This window comes from Oncorhynchus tshawytscha, unplaced genomic scaffold (assembly GCF_018296145.1).
Source record: "Oncorhynchus tshawytscha isolate Ot180627B unplaced genomic scaffold, Otsh_v2.0 Un_contig_7679_pilon_pilon, whole genome shotgun sequence".
Classification (NCBI taxonomy): Eukaryota; Metazoa; Chordata; class Actinopteri; order Salmoniformes; family Salmonidae; genus Oncorhynchus; species Oncorhynchus tshawytscha.
Window position 1 is genome coordinate 12,282 of NW_024607100.1, and position 5,445 is coordinate 17,726.

Genomic DNA, 5,445 nt, shown 5'->3' on the forward strand with positions numbered 1-5,445 from the left:
TGCTTTCGCCACCTCCGCTGCTGCCACTCAAATTTCCTTAAGAACTTCCTCTATTTGCCGGAGAGGAGAGCCCGCACCACCTTCCTCGAGGCCATCACCGGCTGCCTCCGCATAGGTCCATTGTCTATTTGGGCAGTCTTTAAACAAGTGGCCCTGCTTCCCACAGCCATTGCAGACTTGCGCCTTGACCTGGTTTCCCACAGTTTCTGCACTTCAGCAGGTTGCACCCTGTGGCCAAATGACCAAAGCTACGGCAGTGTCTGAATTAAACAGGTAACCCCGGTCCGCTTCAATGGGAAAATAGGCTGGTGGGTGAACCAACTAATGGACACCTTCCGGATCCCTGTTCAGTCCGACACGGAACTGTCTCCTCCCTGACCAGATCCCGTAGGTACCGTACCCAAGGACTCACTTTCCCAAACCGGCATAGGAAAGCCCCGAATCTGTCATCTCCCACATAGGGATTGTAAATGTGCACGGTGATGATCTTTAAATCCAACCGGCACAAGGGAAAAACCTGAATGTTTGAGAAAGGCTGCCTTCTCTTTGCAGGTGAAATGGCAGGAAACAGGGGTCCCCATGAAGGGCGCTTCGCCCTTCTTTCAGTTTGAATGTTTCTTCTTTTTTTCTCTTTACTTATTCTTCTGCTAGCTTTTCACATAGCTTTGTGTATTTTTCCCCTTGACAATGGGAGAAAAGTGTTGCACCGTTCCCGGAGGTACTGCAATACCGGGTCGATGCGTGGAGCAAGCCCCATTTCCGACTCCCTGTTCGAAAAATCCATTTAATATGTAGTCCCCCGATGGGGGACGTATCAGATTTTTTTTTTATTATAAAATATATTTATTACTTTCAAAACCAAACAATAACCTTCCAAAATTCAATCAACGTAATACTAACAAACTACAAATAATCTTTCCAAAACTAATAAACTATAACCAAAACCAAAAACCACTAACAAATATCCAATGACCTACCCACTACCCATATACACCACCTATAATTACTAACAGATTACTGACCATTTTGAATCTCACCATACCTTCTCTGCTATGCAATCTGGTTTCAGAGCTGGTCATGGGTGCACATCAGCAACGCTCAAGGTCCTAAACGATATCTTAACCGCCATCGATAAGAAACATTACTGTGCAGCCGTATTCATTGATCTGGCCAAGGCTTTCGACTCTGTCAATCACCACATCCTCATCGGCAGACTCGACAGCCTTTCTACTTCTCTGATAGAGTTCAGTGTGTCAAATCGGAGGGTCTGCTGTCCTGACCTCTGGCAGTCTCTATGGGGGTGCCACAGGGTTCAATTCTTGGACCGACTCTCTTCTCTGTATACATCAATGAGGTCGCTCTTGCTGCTGGTGAGTCTCTGATCCACCTCTACGCAGACGACACCATTCTGTATACTTCCAGCCCTTCTTTGGACACTGTGTTAACAACCCTCCAGGCAAGCTTCAATGCCATACAACTCTCCTTCCGTGGCCTCCAATTGCTCTTAAATACAAGTAAAACTAAATGCATGCTCTTCAACCGATCGCTACCTGCACCTACCCGCCTGTCCAACATCACTACTCTGGACGGCTCTGACTTAGAATACTTGGACAACTACAAATACTTAGGTGTCTGGTTAGACTGTAAACTCTCCTTCCAGACCCATATCAAACATCTCCAATCCAAAGTTAAATCTAGAATTGGCTTCCTATTTCGCAACAAAGCATCCTTCACTCATGCTGCCAAACATACCCTTGTAAAACTGACCATCCTACCAATCCTCGACTTTGGCGATGTCATTTACAAAATAGCCTCCAATACCCTACTCAACAAATTGGATGCAGTCTATCACAGTGCAATCCGTTTTGTCACCAAAGCCCCATATACTACCCACCATTGCGACATGTACGCTCTCGTTGGCTGGCCCTCGCTTCATACTCATCGCCAAACCCACTGGCTCCATGTCATCTACAAGACCCTGCTAGGTAAAGTCCCCCCTTATCTCAGCTCGCTGGTCACCATAGCATCTCCCACCTGTAGCACACGCTCCAGCAGGTATATCTCTCTAGTCACCCCCAAAACCAATTCTTTCTTTGGCCGCCTCTCCTTCCAGTTCTCTGCTGCCAATGACTGGAACGAACTACAAAAATCTCTGAAACTGGAAACACTTATCTCCCTCACTAGCTTTAAGCACCAACTGTCAGAGCAGCTCACAGATTACTGCACCTGTACATAGCCCACCTATAATTTAGCCCAAACAACTACCTCTTTCCCAACTGTATTTAATTTGTATTTATTTATTTATTTTGCTCCTTTGCACCCCATTCTTTTTATTTCTACTTTGCACATTCTTCCATTGCAAAACTACCATTCCAGTGTTTTACTTGCTATATTGTATTTACTTTGCCACCATGGCCTTTTTTGCCTTTACCTCCCTTCTCACCTAATTTGCTCACATTGTATATAGACTTGTTTATACTGTATTATTGACTGTATGTTTGTTTTACTCCATGTGTAACTCTGTGTCGTTGTATCTGTCGAACTGCTTTGCTTTATCTTGGCCAGGTCGCAATTGTAAATGAGAACTTGTTCTCAACTTGCCTACCTGGACCCCACCTCCACTCCTAAATCCCCCCCATCTACCACCATCCCCCTTCCCCTGGACACAGAAACGGCACCCGGCACATCCCCCCACTCAAATCCATCACCCCTCCCTCCTCCGGACTCCTGACCGGGGATGTGACACCCCCAAATAAGAACCCAGTCTCTCCCTCCATCATCCAGGTATTGGCCATACATGGGAGGTCAAGTTCAGCCAGGGACTTAAAAGTTGAGGAAGACGGAGCCCACGAGGGCCCCACTACCTCTCCACCCCCCCGCTCTGCCCTCTTACCGCCCCTCCTCCTCCTGCCGTCCACATGCTCCCCTTTTTTTGTCCTCTTGTAAGGCGGAGCATTCAGCAAGGGTCTTTGATAAATAAAGTCACTCACCTGCTCGTCCCTTTTCTTTTCCCCCTCTACCAATTCCCCACCATCCCTCTCAACTCTTCCACCCTTTCCCTCACCACATCACTCTCCCCCCAGTCCTTCACACCCTCTCGCCCTTCCGCCTCTCCTTCCGTTCCGGCCACCTCTCCTTCCGTTCCGGCCACCTCTCCTTCCGTTCCGACCACCTCTCCTTCCGTCCCGACCACCTCTCCTTCCGTCCCGGCCACCTCTCCTTCCGTCCCGGCCACCTCTCCTTCCTTCCCGGCCACCTCTCCTTCCTTCCCAGCCACCTCTCCTTCCGTCCCGGCCACCTCTCCTTCCTTCCCCACCACCTCTCCTTCTGTCCCAGCTCTCTCCTCCTCTTTTCTTCTCCTCCCTCCGACTCCTTCTGCTCAGTCCTTCCACCCCCTTCTTCCGGCTCCTCTCTTCCTCCATCCTCCGCTCTCGCTCCCCCCCCAGCTGCAGACGCGTATGACCTCCGCCGAGCCGGGCAGTCCCGCCACAGGTGCGCTACCGAGCCACACCCGTGGCATTTCTTCGGCTCGACACAGTCCCTGGCCTCGTGCTCTTCTGATCCACAGAACCTGCATCTCCTGGTGTTACACGAGGCCAGGACATGGCCATAGGCCATACACCGCCTGCAGAACGGAGGCTGACGGGCATAAAACAATGTCCCCCTGTCAGCCCCCAGGGAGAACATAGCCGGAGGATGGAGGTACCCTCCGAATCCACTTGGGTCTTCTCTAAGAAGAGCCTGGTATCCTCTCTTCCCAGTCCAGAACCCAAGAGAGTCTTTGAGGAGCCTTCCTGAGGAGATGTTATCCATATACCTCCCCAGAAAGGCCCTCACCTCCTCATCAGTCACATGTGGGTTATACATCGTCACAGTAACCACTCTAAAGTTACTTTTTGCCAAATTCGTCACTTTGTAATAACACATCGGCTTTGTCTCACTCTCTTCTTTAGCCTTCCTCAGTGTTTCTTCATGCTTTCCCTCTCTATGAAAAGTCACATCGAAAGCCCTCTCTGTTGGATTTTCCTGTAAACATAACACATCCTTTACCTTGAGCTTCAGTGTCCCCATCAATATGGTTCTTCCAAACATGTCTCTCCCGAAGGGCTCCATATCTTTGTCACTCCAGGCCAACCTCATCGCATTAGCTAATCCGATTCCTGGTCCCAATTTACTGGAACTGTTACGCGTCATTTCTAAATGAAAAAAATGCACGTTCAAATAACAACAACGAAAACCAACTCTCCAAACGGAAAATACTGGAAAACCAAAACAACCACTACTTGAAAATCAGACACCGTCCAACAACAACCTTATCGCCCTCCTATCTCCGACCTTTTGACTCAGCTAGCTCTGGGGCACCTCGGTACCAAGCTTGATCTGAGCCAAAAGGCCGAGAAGCGATAACCCACAAATGGAACCCTGCAACCGCCAGACCCCTGGGGGTCTCGACAGACCTCAGCTGGTTGGCAAAAGCCGGCTCCTCCCCACCCACCCACCCACCCACCATTTCCCTGGCGACAGGCAGGTGTTTTTTGTAAAAAGTCGCTAATGCATCTTTAAGTCACTATCCTGGCCCATCTATGTCAATTTCTCTTGAAACAAGATACCGGGCTCTGCAAGAAGCAAAACCCCTCCAGAAATATGTTGAACTCGTAAGTGTTCCTCTCCACGGAAGTCTTTAGTAAAAGGCGAAAGGCTTGTGCGTAATGAAGAGAAACCAGAGTCATATGGAAGTCAGAGGCCCGAGACACACTCTGTGCACTGTAGGCCGGGTTCCCGCGGGTGCTCCCGGAACCCACTCTTCCAACTTTTCGAGGGCTGTGGATAAAAAAAAGAGAGAGAGCGAGAGAGCAACTTTTTTTAAAGTAAAATGGCGGGAAACGGGGGACCCCATTGAAAGGAGCTTCGCCCTTTTTTCAGTTTGAATGTTTCTTTCCTTCTCTTCTTCTGCTAGCTAACTAAGCTAAGCTTGCTGTTTACATATCTTTGTGAATGAGTATTTTTCCTTGACAATGGGAGAAAAGTGTTGCACCGTTCCCGGAGGTACTGCAATACCGGGTCGATGCGTGGAGCGGACGGAGCAAGCCCCATTTCCGACTCCCTGTTCGAAAAATCCATTTCGTATCAGATATTAAACTGATAAGAAAAGATTTTTTAAATTTTTTTAAATAATTTATTTACAATCAATACCATTCATTCTTTTACAAAATCATAATTCTCATTCATTCTTAAATCAATCTATTTACAAAAACACCAAACAAAACCAAACCTCAGGGGAGCATCGTCCCTCCCCGTCATACCTAACCAATACCTAACCCTTTCCCTTTCCCTCCGTCCCTAATCTATCCCCTTACACATCTAAATCTAACACTCCCAGCCCTAAACCCCCCTTCCACCTCTCCTGTGCTGCATGCTGCCCCCACTTCCTCTCCTCCCTCTTCA

The 5,445-nt window shown here is 48.5% G+C and overlaps 1 non-coding gene and 2 pseudogenes across 1 annotated transcript; all 3 read right to left on the reverse strand.

Annotated features, from left to right (window-relative positions):
* Positions 1-696: 696 nt before the first annotated feature.
* Positions 697-867, reverse strand: LOC121842382 (annotated as a pseudogene).
* Positions 868-4,612: 3,745 nt separating this feature from the next.
* On the reverse strand, positions 4,613-4,729 carry LOC112242061. Its single transcript, XR_002952429.2, has one exon. It is a non-coding gene; the product is annotated as a U5 spliceosomal RNA (small nuclear RNA).
* Positions 4,730-5,024: 295 nt separating this feature from the next.
* Positions 5,025-5,191, reverse strand: LOC112241302 (annotated as a pseudogene).
* Positions 5,192-5,445: the final 254 nt, after the last annotated feature.